This window comes from Lissotriton vulgaris, chromosome 1_2, assembly GCF_964263255.1.
Source record: "Lissotriton vulgaris chromosome 1_2, aLisVul1.2, whole genome shotgun sequence".
NCBI lineage: Eukaryota > Metazoa > Chordata > Amphibia > Caudata > Salamandridae > Lissotriton > Lissotriton vulgaris.
In genome coordinates this window covers 144338614-144356377 of record NC_141686.1, presented here as the reverse complement: position 1 = coordinate 144356377, position 17764 = coordinate 144338614, and positions in this window count along the sequence as shown.

Sequence of the window (17764 nt, the reverse complement as noted above, 5' to 3'; positions counted from 1 at the left end):
TGGTAGAGGGTGGTAGTGAGGGAGTATGAGGAGGAGGTGCATGAGGGGGAGGGGCTACAGAGAGATGAGGAGCACTGGTGGAGTTGGCAGTGAGAGAATCCGTGGAAGAGGTCATGGGGTGGAGGGGGGAGCTAGGGGGAGATGAGGGGCACTGGTGGTAGTGAGGGAGTCTGAGGAGGAGGTCATTAGGGGGAGGGGCTACAGAGTGATGAGGGGTACTGGTGAAGGGTGGTAGTGAGGGAATCCAAGGAGGAGGTCAATAGGGGGGGGCATGGAGGGATGAGGGGCACTGTTGGAGGGTGGCAGTGAGGGAATCTGTGGAAGAGGTCATGGGTGGAGGGGGAGCTAGGGAGAGATGAGGGGCACTGTTGGAGGGTGGTAGTGAGGGAATCCGAGGAGGAGGTCATGAAGGGGAGGAGCTATGGGGGCGCAACCTTGCCGAGAGCGCCAACAGCTGCAATCCCCAACAGGAGGTACGGTTGAAGGTCGCAGCACAGAGGCTGACACAAGCTTTACAAAACCCAGGTGCTTCATTAGCGGCATTTCACTGGAGGCGGTCCTCATAACGATATTCCTTCCCGCGCATGCCTGACCTTAAAATGGCGGCTGGCGGCGACCTGCAACTGGTGATTGGCTCCCCCTGTTGAGCTTCTGAACCCAACTCTCACTGCCCTCACACACCAAAAGCTGCCCCTGATCTTAAGAATTGCTGCATTCCTCCACTTGGAGCGCCGAGGCTGTCGACATCACCAGACTGCCCCGGGGTCACGCAAGACTGATCTGGATTTCCACGGACCTGCTCATGGTGGTGTCGCGCGCCAGCCTACCACACAGCGTGCTGAGGAATACCACATGCTTGCACCACGACTGTGGTAGGGAATATCGAAGCCTTGCAGGACAATATTTCATACCAACCGTCTCTGTCTACAAGCAGGCATCAGGCCGAACAGGGCTCTTTCATTTTGGCCAGGGGCACTCCTATAAGATGCATCTGAGTGTCGGATGACCTTACTATTCACCCTGGTACGGGAAACACTTGAGGCACTGTATTTGTGGACCACAGACTCTCATGGACTTCCTCACTTTTCCTGCTTGCCATTTTGCTGCTGCTCTCGGCCGTTTTTCTCTTGTCCCCGGCTTGTCCTCTTGCCCATTCCTTCGTCTTTTACCCTTTTCCCTTGTTTCCCCCTTGATGTTCCTCAAATGTTTCCTCCCTTTTATGCATTGCCTTCTCTCCCTACCCTTGATTCCCTCCCACCCTCCCTTGGTGTTGTGACTTCGCCCCCCTACAACCCCACTTAGGGGAACTCTGCCTGAGTATTTCTACTATGTGTGCTTATTTTTGTTTATAGGGATAACTCTTATCACTGGTATTTGCAGTAGATCTTTGTACCATCTACCGTTCCTATGTGACCCTTGAGTATATCCAGTCATATCCCTTCCCTATGTATATAGAGATAACTCTAATCACTAGTATATGCAGTAGACCGCTGTGCTCTCTTCCATTTCTATGCGACTCCTAGAGTATATCCATGTCTATCCCTTCCCTATGTATATAGAGTAATCACTAGTATATGCAGTAGACCTTTATACCATCTTAGAGTATATCCACGTGTATTGCCTCCTTGTGTGACTTTACATCTTGTACATTTGCAATTTTTTTCCGTGTGTATCCTTTTTGTAACACATGTAATCCTAAGTCCTTATGTTTCTCAACTGGTGCTTATGTAAAGCGCTCTGACACCGTCGGGTAAAGTTCGCGCTATAGAAAATCGCATAAATAAATACTGTGGAACATACTTTAAAGTGCGTGCTAATTATATTTACTGCTATATTCAATGTTTTAAGTTTGAAGGTGATTTTACTAATGTTTTTACCGAGAAAAATAAAAGTGGAGCCCGATGGTGCCTGATATAGGGTTGGGGCCCAAGGTCAGCTGTGAGATAAGGTGCATTGGTGAGGAGTGGGTATAATCAAGCCTGTAAGGGAGTGCGTTGCAGAGTCCAGGGTCAGGTAGAGGTAGGTATGAAGAGGGATTCTCCCCGAAGGCTCCCACAGAGGAAGTCTGTGAAGTGTCACTTGCCTGATACTCCCACCTCAGAAACCACCTCTTCCCATTAAAGGAACATTACATGGAAAAAACACTTTTGAGAGTGATAATATTTAGAAAGAGATTTGGAAAAGAGTGCGTTTTACTGGGCCTTGTAAGACTAAGAAGAGATAAAGGAGGGCCCTGAAGCAGGTCTGCCTAGACATATATCCGACAAATCGAGCCCGCAGTGGCCCACCCAAATGCACCCTTGGCCCACCTAAATAAAAATTCCTGGAGCCGGTCCTGCTATAATATCTTAAAAAGAGTCTTCATAATACGCACGAACCTGATGGAGTGCCAATCCCCCTTTTTCAATATACAGTTGAAGCACTGGACATTTTACCCTGGAAGCTTTCTTATTCCAAATGATCTTTCTAAAAATGACTTCCAGTTCTTCAAAATGTATTGTGTTCATTTTAATTGGAACATTCGTAAAAAGAAAAATCAATAAAGGTAAAATAGACATTTTTATGAGAGCTACACGGCCAATCAATATAAGAGGAAGAAGTGTCCATCTATCTAGCAGGTCTTTATTTCTTTTCAACATTACCTTGTAATTTAATTTATATATTTCCACATACCTTTTAGTAACATATATCCCCAGATATCAAATTGGGCTGGGGAGAGACCTTGCAGTGGAAGATTACACAGGAGAACATCACAAGCGGCATTAAACAACAGAATTTCTCTCTTATTGTGATTCATTTTATATACCCCAATTCATTCACACTGCGCAAATTCTGTTAACGATGTCTCAGTATTCTGCTTTTCAGGTCTAAGATAAAGGATTACATTGTCTGCAAACAATTTCAGTTTGGACATCCCCACTATTGGTGCTTCTATCCCCGAATTTGCCCTAATCCATGGTTCAATAAAGAAAGTGAACAACACGGGGGATGGGAGACAGCCCTGTCGGGTTCCCTGATTTATGTCAATTGTCCCTGTTAAATTGGAGCTTATGAAGACCTGAGCATGTGCCCCTTGATAAATATTCCATAGCATGTTAATAATTTGAGAAGTGAACCCCACCCTTCTAAGGCCGTAAAAATGATCCTCCCAGTTAACGAGATCCAAAGCTTTCTCAGCGTCGATCATCATCATAAGTGCAGATGTTTGATTAAAAAGTCAAGTGCTTGTACTAGAAATTCAGTATTGGATGACATTGACCTTCCAGCCACAAACCCTGTCTGATCCTTATGTACAACTGTGGTGAATCAATTTACCCATATTTTCATAACATTTTATAGTCAGATTTTAAAAGAGTGATCAGCCTATATGGATTAATATCTCGAAGATTCTTACCCTTCTTAACAAAACTAATGATGGTTGATTCGGAATGCCATCGCAGCTGCAAGCCTTCCTGCTGGACATTGAGGCACGGGCCTACTGGTTCTTTACTATTGTAATATCAGCTACCAATCCCTCTGTACTTGATAGCTGCAAAAGCTTGATATTCTGAAAATGTTGATAAATTACATCCTTTGAAACCATATATTTGGTTCCTTACAACTTGCAATAAAGATCCAAAAAGATTTTAGTGATCTTATCCTTTTAGATAACCGGGGCCCTAGTCCCTGGTATCTGCAGTTCTATAATTATTGATGCTACCTGCTTTACCCTTGTCGACCATGCTAGCAGTTTGCCTACCATCTGACTTTCCTCATATACGTGCTGGTTGAACATCTGTGACCTATTTATTTCCCCTATGATGAACAATTCCCTTAACTCCTGTTTAGCTTTGGTTAATTGCTCCTTTGCTAAAGCGTCCACCCCTAAATACTTATTCTATTGCAATAGAGCTGTGTCCACTGCCAGCTGTAGTTCGGCTGTACATGTCCACCGAATTTTGGATTGTTCGTCCATATAAGCGATACACAAGAGAGGGAAAGCCTCACCACTGATGAACTCCGAACGTTTTTAGAGGTCAAATTAACTGGTCTCAATATATATCTAAGTGGAAAGGAATCTGCACCCATGTGAATTGGTGCGACCCTTGCATCACATGGATAAATTAGTAGAATCCTCACCCACTAGTACCACCAGTGGCATGCTTCATCATTGGATCCTCACCCACTGCACCTAGAATGAGTGAGTGGGCTCAATGCAGTTTGTAAGCAGAGCTCCTAATAAAACCTAAGTGCAAGTTAAAAAAGCCTTCAGGATCCTAATTCTTGTTTATTATTAAGGTTATTTAGCTGGGATAAAAACAGTGTGATGCTCTATAAGTGCAATGACCCTAATATCTGTAACTCAGTAAGCCACCATGTGTCCCTGTATTATAGCCTTAAAGGTCCCCCAACCATAGAAGAGTGTTGCAGTGCCCTTATTTGCCTGAAAAAACTCTTATCCATTTTTTTATTCTAGGTATCCTTTGTTGATTAGAAAGAAGGAGACGATCCATCTGTCACCCGGACTTTTCCTGTCTTTTCGCATCTATTTCAATTTAGATTTTCACTAGCGTATGATCAGAGAATGAATTGGCCCTAACTTCTGAATTAAGACACTTAAGAGAGCAGGAGATTAGCAAGAAATCAATACGAGATGGAGACAAAAATTGACGAGAATAACAAGTATACTGGGTGACTTCCAAATGGGCCCTGCTCCATGGATCAATTAATTTGTAGTCTTGTTTCATTACATCCAATGATTTTTTTATTTTAGGCTTCAATTGTTTTATTGTCCTACACAAAGTATCCCTTGCCAAGTCTTGGATATAATTAAAGCCCCCTTAAAATTATGGGACTCACAGTTCCTCCTGGTAAATCATTGATCTTCATAATAGCTTTGGGGTCATCTATAATTGGTGCATAGTAAGTCACAAAACTAAACATAATTACCATTTATCACCACTGTGACCCATATCCATCTGCCGTGTGGGTCCCTCCTGACTAGAGTAATCTCCCAATCGATCCCTTGCCCGAGATAGATGGCTACCACCCTTAGTGCTATCCTGGCGGAGGCAAAGCAAACCTTAGAATAGGATTGAGGAATAAGGAGGTTAGGCGCTTTTGTTTTTGAATGAGTTTCCTGAAGAAACAATATTTGAGGAGAGAAGGAGGTCAACCATCTTCTTAGACCACCATATTTTTTGCTATTGGACACTCCATTAACATTAACCAATATTTGACGTACTTGCACTCCCATTCTCCCCAAAATTCTTTTCTGCATTGACCCTATTCCATTCAAAAGACATCCTTTCCCTCTATGATTCTGCTTTTTTTTGTTTTCTATTTGTGCCCCCACCCTGTGCTCTCCCTCAACCCCCCAATCTCTAGGAGAAGAGGGATTGCCGGCACTACCCCATGCCTCCCACCGTGGTTCCCCTCATCCTCCCAAATCCTGGCCGTTAGGGAATTGCCCACTGCACCCATTGCCTCCCTCCTCTGGTATATGCCCAAGCTGGGTGACATGGTGTTGCACCCTGGGTGAACTGCCCCATCCCCCTTGTCACATTATTATTCAAAAACATTACTGAAAAACCTGCCTCCATTTTACCACTCCTTATCTACTTCACGGTGGTAATATTTTGTAGCAGCTCCTGGGCTTCATCAAGATTTGCGAACATATGAAACTTCCCTTTCACCAAAACCTGTAACTTGGATTACTGAGCAAGTGCTGCTTGTACACCCTGTGCCTTGAACAATTACAAAGGTTTAACTAATTCCTTTCGACGACATGAAGCAACTACTGACATGTTGGAGAAAATACGGCAGCTGGCTACTACATTAGTAGAAAATAGTTTCTACTGAAAGGCTCTAGTAAGTTTCTGTTCTTTGACATCGAAAATCTGCAAAGTTGACTGGGATTGTTCGAGGCATCTTTGAATTCGGGTCTGGCTGCACTGGCACCCTAAGTACTCTTGTGATTGTGAGAAAACTCCAGTAGTAAATTATTTTTAATACCTTTCTTGACCCATTGAAGTACTTAAGAGGCTTTGCATCCTTCTGGAACCCCAACCATCCGCAGGTTGGAGCGTCGTGAATGATTTTCCAGTTCAAGTTTGCTTCCTAATGAGGTTTTCTGCTTTCTTGCCAAAGTAGCCTGCTGCTGCATCCCATTTATCTGGTCTTCGAGCTGGGAAATCCGAGATTCGGTCTCTTGCATTCTGGCCGGGAAACTACAGACTGCTTCTTTGATTTTCGATAGACAGTGATGTAAGGACGCTGTCTCACTTGCTTCTTTTACCTTAAGCGCTCATATTTTGTCCAAAATGAGATTTAGCATCTTTTTAATATCACATTGGGTGACACCCCCTCTTTCTTGCAGCTTTTCTAGCGCCTGGTTTTCTAAAGATCCTTTTGATACTTCCCTGCCTGTTCTTGCTGCCTGCATCTGAAGCTTCACCTGTGATGGAAGGTGGAGGCACTACTCTGTTTTACTAAAGATCAATGACCCCCCCCCTTTTCTTCTTCTGATAAAATCTGAGGTAAAGTGGGAGACTGGTCGCTTCGTGGCAGTCCAGATTGCATATGCACGACAGTCCCTTATGCTGTAGTTGCTGTAGTTCATGTTGTTCATATTTTTGTAAATAGTGGATACTCCTTAGATTTTTCTTGGGTTGGACTGATAGCGCCTTCATTTATTTCCTCTTGGGGGGGATGATTTTTTTCCCCTCCCTTGAGTTTTCCTCCGTTCAGCCCCTCGTCTTTGTTTTTTATTGGCTAGCTGCCTTCGTTAAACATTTTCAGTTCTCCCGTTTGAGTAGCAGACTCCCCCTCAGGGCCAGCATCTTCTTCCGACCATCCTTGCGGAATACTTTCCATGACTGTACCCCCTGCTCTAACCTCTAATCCATGTCCCACTATATCCTCTTCTGAGCTCATGGGGCATGAGATTGCAGCGACCCTGGACGTGATTTCAGGGAGCGCTCAGCTGACACTGCCTTCATGTGAGCTGTTTGTGTTTTGGTTTTGAGTCCAACAGTAGTGTCAACATGAGCTATCATGTTGAAAAATGTTAAGTGCTTCCCAATCATATCAGGCTTCCGTTATGCTTTGTTTTATTATGTCTCTCCTCTCTCTTTCCTTTTCTCTTCACCTCCCTGAGACTCCTTACTAGAGTTGAAATGGGGGGACTAACCCAGCGACCCTACTACCAGCACCCTCCCCAAACTCTTTAGGCATCTACCAATGGCATGAAACCTGGAGGACCCCCTTCTTTCTCACTGTACCCCCTGTTAGCCCCTTTTGCACTTCATTGGGCAAAATCCTGCTGGCAGTAAAAAAAAATTAGAGGCAGTTTTTAAATAGCGAATCAAGTAGAATAGAATAGAATAGAATATGCTCTTGTATAGCAAATGGCTAACCGAAAGTATCCCAGCGCTGCGGACGTGCATTACGGAGCAGATGGAATTTTTTAAAGGAAAAAGCCAAGTCTTCAATTGTCTACGGAACACTAGGTGGTTGGTTTCCTGACGAATGGGGAAGGGCAGGGAGTTCCATAGTCTAGATGCATTGTACGAAAAAAGGCGCCCACCAGTGCGGAACTTCCTGATTCTTGGGTCCTCAGCTAGAAGTAGGTTATTTGAGCGAATGTTCCTGCTTGCTTTGTAGGGTTTGATAAGTTTGGTGAAGATAGGGGGTCCTTTGCCCTGCAGATTTTTGTGAGCGATGCAGAGAGCTTTGAAATGTATTCGCTCTTATTTCGGGAGCCAGTGGAGAGTTTTTAGGGACGGTTTAGGTGAGAAACGGTTATTAGTGCCCATGAGGAGTCTTGCTGCTGAGTTCTGGGCTACCTGGAGTTTGTGGATAACAGAAGTTGGGGCTCCTAAGTAAAGGGCGTTGCCGTAGTCCAGCCTCGATAGAATGAAGGCTTGAATTAGAATTTTTTTTGAGTTCTTGGGTAGGAGGGGCAGTATTATTCGTGTGGATCTCAACAGGCCAAAACAAGTAGCCACTGTCTTTCTGGCTTGGGCTTTAAAAGTGAGCTCGTGATCAAGCCAGAGGCCCAGAGTCTTTATTTCCTTTTTAGGAGTGGGGGCTGGTCCCATACATGATGTCCACAGTGTGTGTGGGTTAAAAGTTGATTGATTACCCAGCAGCATGAGCTCCGTCTTGTCACTATTGAGTTTGAGATGGGACTGATTCATCCAGCTGGCGACTTCTTTAAGACAGGAGCTAAGGTTTGTGGGGGCCTGCTCTACCTGGTTCATTGCCACTATGAGCTGTGTATCGTCCGCATAGCTGATAAGTTGAATTCCAAAGGGTGCAACTATCTCTGCCACAGGGGACATATACACATTAAAAAGTGTGGGGCTCAGGCAGGAGCCCTGAGGGACCCCGCACTGCAGAGGTAGAGGACGTGAGTGGGTGTTACCTTCAAATATCTGGAAGTATCTTCCTTCAAGGAATGACTCCGGCCAGGAGAGGGCCCTACCTGTCACTCCCAGTTTTTTAGCCAGTGTATGAGGGTACGGTGATTCACCGTATCGAAGGCTGCACTAAGGTCTAGGAGGATGATGGCTACGGATCCTCCAGAGTCCAAGATCTTTCTGGACTCTTCCACCACTGCCACTAGTGCAGTCTCCGTGCCCTGACCTGGGCAAAAGCCTGTCTGGGAGAAGTGAAGTAGTTTGAAGGTTTCAAGGTGTGTGGAGAGTTGGCGGTTTACATATTTTTCGGCAACTTTACTAATGCCCGGGAGAAGAGAGATAGGGCGGAAATTGGACAACTCTCTGGGATCCAGATGGGGTTTTTTCAGTAATGCTTTTACCATAGCAATCTTCCAGTCCTGGGGGACTGAGCCAGATTCTAGGGAGGCATTAACCAGATTGACGAAAGGAGCGATAATGATAGGCAGGGAGGATTTTAGGATGTTAAAGGGAGCCACATTATTATTCAAAAACATTACTGAAAAACCTGCCTCCATTTTACCACTCCTTATCTACTTCACGGTGGTAATATTTTGTAGCAGCTCCTGGGCTTCATCAAGATTTGCGAACATATGAAACTTCCCTTTCACCAAAACCTGTAACTTGGATTACTGAGCAAGTGCTGCTTGTACACCCTGTGCCTTGAACAATTACAAAGGTTTAACTAATTCCTTTCGACGACATGAAGCAACTACTGACATGTTGGAGAAAATACGGCAGCTGGCTACTACATTAGTAGAAAATAGTTTCTACTGAAAGGCTCTAGTAAGTTTCTGTTCTTTGACATCGAAAATCTGCAAAGTTGACTGGGATTGTTCGAGGCATCTTTGAATTCGGGTCTGGCTGCACTGGCACCCTAAGTACTCTTGTGATTGTGAGAAAACTCCAGTAGTAAATTATTTTTAATACCTTTCTTGACCCATTGAAGTACTTAAGAGGCTTTGCATCCTTCTGGAACCCCAACCATCCGCAGGTTGGAGCGTCGTGAATGATTTTCCAGTTCAAGTTTGCTTCCTAATGAGGTTTTCTGCTTTCTTGCCAAAGTAGCCTGCTGCTGCATCCCATTTATCTGGTCTTCGAGCTGGGAAATCCGAGATTCGGTCTCTTGCATTCTGGCCGGGAAACTACAGACTGCTTCTTTGATTTTCGATAGACAGTGATGTAAGGACGCTGTCTCACTTGCTTCTTTTACCTTAAGCGCTCATATTTTGTCCAAAATGAGATTTAGCATCTTTTTAATATCACATTGGGTGACACCCCCTCTTTCTTGCAGCTTTTCTAGCGCCTGGTTTTCTAAAGATCCTTTTGATACTTCCCTGCCTGTTCTTGCTGCCTGCATCTGAAGCTTCACCTGTGATGGAAGGTGGAGGCACTACTCTGTTTTACTAAAGATCAATGACCCCCCCCCTTTTCTTCTTCTGATAAAATCTGAGGTAAAGTGGGAGACTGGTCGCTTCGTGGCAGTCCAGATTGCATATGCACGACAGTCCCTTATGCTGTAGTTGCTGTAGTTCATGTTGTTCATATTTTTGTAAATAGTGGATACTCCTTAGATTTTTCTTGGGTTGGACTGATAGCGCCTTCATTTATTTCCTCTTGGGGGGGATGATTTTTTTCCCCTCCCTTGAGTTTTCCTCCGTTCAGCCCCTCGTCTTTGTTTTTTATTGGCTAGCTGCCTTCGTTAAACATTTTCAGTTCTCCCGTTTGAGTAGCAGACTCCCCCTCAGGGCCAGCATCTTCTTCCGACCATCCTTGCGGAATACTTTCCATGACTGTACCCCCTGCTCTAACCTCTAATCCATGTCCCACTATATCCTCTTCTGAGCTCATGGGGCATGAGATTGCAGCGACCCTGGACGTGATTTCAGGGAGCGCTCAGCTGACACTGCCTTCATGTGAGCTGTTTGTGTTTTGGTTTTGAGTCCAACAGTAGTGTCAACATGAGCTATCATGTTGAAAAATGTTAAGTGCTTCCCAATCATATCAGGCTTCCGTTATGCTTTGTTTTATTATGTCTCTCCTCTCTCTTTCCTTTTCTCTTCACCTCCCTGAGACTCCTTACTAGAGTTGAAATGGGGGGACTAACCCAGCGACCCTACTACCAGCACCCTCCCCAAACTCTTTAGGCATCTACCAATGGCATGAAACCTGGAGGACCCCCTTCTTTCTCACTGTACCCCCTGTTAGCCCCTTTTGCACTTCATTGGGCAAAATCCTGCTGGCAGTAAAAAAAAATTAGAGGCAGTTTTTAAATAGCGAATCAAGTAGAATAGAATAGAATAGAATATGCTCTTGTATAGCAAATGGCTAACCGAAAGTATCCCAGCGCTGCGGACGTGCATTACGGAGCAGATGGAATTTTTTAAAGGAAAAAGCCAAGTCTTCAATTGTCTACGGAACACTAGGTGGTTGGTTTCCTGACGAATGGGGAAGGGCAGGGAGTTCCATAGTCTAGATGCATTGTACGAAAAAAGGCGCCCACCAGTGCGGAACTTCCTGATTCTTGGGTCCTCAGCTAGAAGTAGGTTATTTGAGCGAATGTTCCTGCTTGCTTTGTAGGGTTTGATAAGTTTGGTGAAGATAGGGGGTCCTTTGCCCTGCAGATTTTTGTGAGCGATGCAGAGAGCTTTGAAATGTATTCGCTCTTATTTCGGGAGCCAGTGGAGAGTTTTTAGGGACGGTTTAGGTGAGAAACGGTTATTAGTGCCCATGAGGAGTCTTGCTGCTGAGTTCTGGGCTACCTGGAGTTTGTGGATAACAGAAGTTGGGGCTCCTAAGTAAAGGGCGTTGCCGTAGTCCAGCCTCGATAGAATGAAGGCTTGAATTAGAATTTTTTTTGAGTTCTTGGGTAGGAGGGGCAGTATTATTCGTGTGGATCTCAACAGGCCAAAACAAGTAGCCACTGTCTTTCTGGCTTGGGCTTTAAAAGTGAGCTCGTGATCAAGCCAGAGGCCCAGAGTCTTTATTTCCTTTTTAGGAGTGGGGGCTGGTCCCATACATGATGTCCACAGTGTGTGTGGGTTAAAAGTTGATTGATTACCCAGCAGCATGAGCTCCGTCTTGTCACTATTGAGTTTGAGATGGGACTGATTCATCCAGCTGGCGACTTCTTTAAGACAGGAGCTAAGGTTTGTGGGGGCCTGCTCTACCTGGTTCATTGCCACTATGAGCTGTGTATCGTCCGCATAGCTGATAAGTTGAATTCCAAAGGGTGCAACTATCTCTGCCACAGGGGACATATACACATTAAAAAGTGTGGGGCTCAGGCAGGAGCCCTGAGGGACCCCGCACTGCAGAGGTAGAGGACGCGAGTGGGTGTTACCTTCAAATATCTGGAAGTATCTTCCTTCAAGGAATGACTCCGGCCAGGAGAGGGCCCTACCTGTCACTCCCAGTTTTTTAGCCAGTGTATGAGGGTACGGTGATTCACCGTATCGAAGGCTGCACTAAGGTCTAGGAGGATGATGGCTACGGATCCTCCAGAGTCCAAGATCTTTCTGGACTCTTCCACCACTGCCACTAGTGCAGTCTCCGTGCCCTGACCTGGGCAAAAGCCTGTCTGGGAGAAGTGAAGTAGTTTGAAGGTTTCAAGGTGTGTGGAGAGTTGGCGGTTTACATATTTTTCGGCAACTTTACTAATGCCCGGGAGAAGAGAGATAGGGCGGAAATTGGACAACTCTCTGGGATCCAGATGGGGTTTTTTCAGTAATGCTTTTACCATAGCAATCTTCCAGTCCTGGGGGACTGAGCCAGATTCTAGGGAGGCATTAACCAGATTGACGAAAGGAGCGATAATGATAGGCAGGGAGGATTTTAGGATGTTAAAGGGAGCCGGGTCCAGGGGAGAACCACTCTTCATGGTATTGAGGATATGGGGAAGAAGTTCCTCATTAAGTGGGATAAAGGATTCAAGCTTTGGGAGGTTATTCTGGGATTGCGTTTCAGGATGCGTGGGGAGGTAATCATTGTTAACCAATGGAAGGAGGTTGAGTATGCGCTGAGTTGTGGTGGAGAAGAAAGCTGCTAGCTCCTCACAACACTGGCCCGTAGAATCTGGGGTCATGGGGGGGTTTGGGACTTTCATAAGTTTTTTGACTATCCTAAATATTTCTTTGGGTGCCTTGGAGGAGTATTATATTTTTTCCTCATAATAAGCTTCCTGCGCTGATTTGAGTGAGCTTTTGTAGGAGTTGATGGATGCCCTGTAGTTGGATTTTTTATCAGCTGAAAAGTCTTTCCTCTTTTGAGTCTCTTGCACCTCCGTTTATGTTTGCGGAGTTCAGGTGTGAACCATGAAGTGTTGTTTGAGCCGGCTTTTTGAATAATGGATCTTCTGGGGATTACTGTGTCTAATGAGTTCTCGATCCATGAGTGGAACTTGATACTGGCTATTACAGTATTAGGATGATATAGAGGTGTGGTAGAGTTGAGTTCCTTTGTCTATTCCTCTATATTTAATTTTGGCCAGTGGCAGGCTTTAGTGCGTGAGGTTGACGCAGTCGAGCAGGAGAGGATAACTGCCATGCAAAAGGGATTTGAAGATGGTCCGACCAGGGGAGGGGGATAGGTTCCTTTCCTTTAAGTTCTGCAATGTTTGAAAAGATAGGGTCGAGGAGGTGCCCTTTGGTGTGAGTCGCTTGATGGATCTTTGAGAGCATTTCACATGCTGCAAGGTCGTGGGCAAGATCATTGGCTGTTGTGTCCTGGGGGTTGTCAAAGTGCAAATTGAAGTCACCCAGAAGATTAAAATTGGATGTGGTTCTTGCTAAGTTTACTACCGCTTCAAGCAGTGAGTTGCAAAATTGTCCCAGGGCTCCTAGGGGGCGATATAAGAGAATGCCAGCAAATGTAGTTGAGGGGGTGAGGGTAATGGAAAAATGGGCATTTTCACAGTCTGAGAGGGGGCTACCCAGGATGCGGCAAACAAGGTGGTCTTTATAGAGAATAGCGATCCCTCCCCCTTTCCTGCCTGTTCTGTCAATGCGCTGGATTAGATATCCCGGGGGTAGTGCTTGGACCACATCAGGGTCGGAGTTGGGTCCTAGCCATGTTTCCGTAAGGAATAGTACATCGAGTGCAGTGTCCTGTAACATTAATGAGATTTCAGTGGCGTGAATTGGCATGGATCTGCAGTTCAGCAGTGCCATGTTGAGCTGATTCCTATTCTTTGATTGGTTTCCTGCTTTTGGGGATAGCTCATATGCGCATTGCAAGACAATTTTAAATATACAGCGAGAAGCCCTTTCCCAGGAGCTCCCTCGAGTCAATCACCTTTTGTCAGCCTAAGCGCATCAAGTAACAGCTGGATAGCAGTAGCTGTACCGATAAGTATATCCCAGGAGATTATAGGAGATGCTAACCAGCTTTGTATTTGCAGCATTCTCAGAGAGGGAAAAGAATGAGAAAAATCAACAAAATGATGAGCAAATGGTATTCCAGCAAGCAGTACTCACTCAGGTCTGGCCCTCCGCTGACCTGCTTATCACCAATATCTCAAGGGGAAGGGAAGTCACAAAAGTCCTGAAACATCTGCAGGAAAAAAAATCAAAAAGACGGGCCACAGGTCTATTTTTTTAATGGAGTAGAGGGGCCATTCTCAATGTCCTCACTGTCCAGCAAACAAAACGGATCAATTTTGCCCCGCCTCTTATCTGTGTCGCCCCGCCTCTGTGTCAGACTTCCGTCATCAGCCTTACGTGTCGCACCAGTAACCCGTAAGTGGAAGCGCTGTATCGTGTCCTGCTAGCGGCAGATCATGTGGTATGTCTGCCACCTCTAACTTATTTTCGTGCTATGCCTGGTTGAGGACGGGAAACATCCTTTACATCGCAGTGATTGCACTGCGGTGCATTTAGAACGTTGCCATTACAACGCAAGCATTACATCGACTTGCACTGGAGGGTGCTCTAACCTAAGGAATAGTACTATTCCAACACCTTCCCTACTGTACATATACTGATGTTGGAATAGTAAATCTTACTACTCCTAAGTCCAGCGCCCTCCAGCATGTAAAAACTGCGATGTTACATACCGCGATCATTTTTATCGCGTTGTAACATCACATATTCGTTGAGGAGATCCGGCTTTTCAGGGGATGTCCAGTCAACTTTGCTGGACAAGCTATTTGATGGCCGTTGTCTGTTTGGTGACAACAAAGACTCAGCCCTGGAGTGCTTTAAAGATTCTTGGGCTACAGCCAGATCTTTGGGCCTCGCTGCGCCTTCCTGACCACTCCAGTCTGCTAGTGCCCCTTTTGTGGCTACTGAAGGGGTGTCCAGCCACCAGGCTTTCTAGGCGTCATTATCAGGTGGTGCCAACTGTAAAATTATCCTCTCTAACCTTTTCGAGCCCACACTACAGCAGTCTACTATCACGCTTGTGCTGTGCTTCATTTGCTAGAAATATCCCGATTCAGGACTTGGCCATTCGACCAACTGTGGAATTTTACTCGTACACTTTTTACAGGGAGCCTGAATTGTTCACTTTTATTGAAAATACCTCTAAACATATGAGGTGACTGTTTATCATTCGCTGAACTCAAGTTGGTACTCTGATCTGCCATATTCTACACTATTATATTGCGGATGATCTTAGTGGATGTTATGGACCCTTCCTGAGTCTTACTGTTATTGTCATATGCATATGACAAGAGGTTACATGCGCCAGGATATTCTGTTTCTATAGCCTTGAAAAAGTCTGAGTATTGATTGATAGTACTGACGAAACACGTGTCGGCTGTTTTTTATCAACTCTAAATTTCATGGATCTTCAAATAAAGAAAATGATAATATGAACATGAACTTTATCTGCTCCTTTGTCTTGTCCTAAAATTGAAATTACAGAATATACACAGCTTAAATATTGTTGATACTATTTGACCCACTAGTCTCTCTTGTACATGTGTCTCAGGATTGTGCTCTCTTTGACCTCCTCTCTTGGGTGTCCAGCCACATTGGCCTTGCCTAGCCACCGGTTCATGCAAGCTGCCCAGCCTCTGCATGGACTTGGGCCTAGTACCCAGAGACCTTGCGGGTCCTGGAGCCAGCGTGTGGACCAGTCCTCACTTTCTCCTCCCTGCCACAGCCTCCAAACCCTCGTAGTCCGACCTGTCAGGGCCATCAATGGCCAATGGGCGGTAGGATTCGCCATCACCTCCTCCAATGGCAATCCATCACTTGGGACAGATGGGTTTTGCAAATAGTCCAAAGGGCCTACTCGCTCCCCTTCAAGGCTACCTCTCCCTTTCGATCGCATGTCGGAGGATCTTTTTGCACTTCTCCACCAGGAAGTCTCAGCTCTCCTGGCCAAGGGGGCTATCGAGAGGGTCCCTGCTCCTGAAATAGTTAGTTGTTGCTATTTCCGCTACTTTCTGGTGCGAAAGAAGGACAAAGGAACCTCCGGACCCTCAAAAACTTCCTACAAAAGGAGAATGTCAAAGTCAGGTCCTGTCTGCCCTCGACCCTGGAGACTGGTGGTGGCACTGGACTTGCAGGACGCCTATTTTCATATTCCCATCCTGCCTGCCCACAGATATTCAAAAAAACATATAATCCGGGGTCTGTTATGCCAGCTGCCTAATAAAGGAGAAGAAGAAAATGGACACCCATGTCAAAAAGAGTAAGGCCAAAATGAAAACAGAGAATTAAAGAGTGAAAAGGCCCTTATTGATTGGATTCCCATCACTCACTTATCATCATTTGGATTTCCGGCCAACCTACCACTTAACCTCTTGATCATAGAGGGGTAATAGGTGGGTTGTGTCCTCCAAAGGGTCATACAGAGCAGACAGAAGGACAGACAGAAATTTGGATTTCATCCAACTAGAAGGAAAATCCCAAAAATATGTATGGGAATAACGAAGTGCAGTGCAAAAAGAGAGTGTGTGTGATTAAAATAGGAGTTGCAAGAGAGAAAAACTGTATTTATTAGGATATCTATTGCAATCTCAGTTAAAAACAGTGCAAAAAAAGCAGTTTCAAAAAATTACTGCTTTCAAAAAGAGGTTGTCATGTTTCAGCCTACTGGACAATCAGTCCACGGCTTTCTTCAGGACCTGTTTATGAGTTTAATTGCTACTGCAAAGAACCAAGTTGTGTACAAAAGTGATAAGAAAATAAGAATCAAGATTTTTACATACCGGTTGGAAATCGATACAACCTCTGATAGTCAAATACTGATCCTTCGTATCAGCGAGATGTATAGGACATCCGTCTGGTACGAGGACTGGACCTCACCTCGCCTGGCACTAACTCAGGTCAATAGGGCCCGCTCTATCCGTCGTTGCCTCGTGCTCCGACGGAGCTGGGGGTGGAGCCCACAGATGTTACCTTTGGTTCACGATAGGCCACAAGCATTTTTAGTTCACCATGCTACCCCTTGGCCTTACCAGTGCCCCTCGCATGTTCACAAAAGTGATGGCAGTGGTTGCAGCTCTTCTGTGCAGATCAGGGGTTCCAGTCTTCTGCTATCTCGACGACTGGCTGTTAAAGTCGAGCTCGCCCCAGGCTGTCGTCTCCCACCTCCAGACTACAGCGGACCTTCGGCACTCGTTGGGGTTTACTATCATCATGCCAAAGTCACATCTGATTCCCTCTCAGATGCTCTCCATTATCTGAGCTGTTCTGGACACAGTGTAGTTTCAGGCATATCCTCCCGAGTAGCTTGTCTGGGATATTCGGGCTATGATACCCATGTTTCAGCCTCTATCCTTGATTTTGGTGAGAATGACCCTGAGGCTGCCTGGGCTTTTGGCTTCCTGCATACTGCTGGTGGATCATTCCAGATGGCATATGCGGGCTCTGCAGTGGGACCTGAAGTTCCAGTGGAATGTTTCTGTCTACATCCAGGTCTCTGAGGGAACTGCACAGCAATTGCAGTGGTGGCTAACAAACCAAGCTTGGGTCAGAGGCATATACCCCTCCCTTCCCCAACCAGACCTAACAGGGGTGGTCAATCCTGGGGTGGGGAGGCCATCTGAGAGAGGCAGAGAACAGAGGCGTCTGGTCCCAAGGGGAGTTTGGGCTCTATATCAACCTGCTGGAGATCCAGGCGATCTGCCTGGCACTGAAAGCATTCATTCCCTCTCCCAAAGGGAAGCTGGTGAAGGTGTTCACAGACAATGCCACTGCCATGGGGTACTGCAACAAACAGGGCAGGTTGGGGTCGAGGATCCTGTGTCAAGAGGCTCTTCGCCTCTGTACATGGCTGGCACATCAGGGCATGACCCTGGTGGTTCAACACTTGCCAGGCTCTCTGAATGCCACAAACTCAGCCGTCGGTGCCTGGTAGATCACGAATCGTGT